Below are 225 nucleotides of genomic sequence, written 5' to 3'. Positions count from 1 at the left end.
TATCTGCAACAGCACCCAACCCACCCCACTACCCCATTTGAGTTGTGTTAAAATGATCTAAGATGACTAAGGTGAACAAGTAGAATCCTTAATCAGACTGTTATATTCTAGATCTACCATGGATTAGGAAGAATTTAAACAGCAATGAGCCTGCAATTGCAAGCTTTCCTTAAATAACTACCACTACCACACCATTTGAAATTTAAAAAGAAAGAGAAAAAGAAA

Source organism: Pteropus medius, unplaced genomic scaffold (assembly GCF_902729225.1).
Source record: "Pteropus medius unplaced genomic scaffold, Ma_sr-lr_union100, whole genome shotgun sequence".
NCBI classification, from domain to species: domain Eukaryota; kingdom Metazoa; phylum Chordata; class Mammalia; order Chiroptera; family Pteropodidae; genus Pteropus; species Pteropus medius.
The sequence above is the reverse complement of the archived record's forward strand: the minus strand, read 5'-3'. Positions refer to the sequence as shown.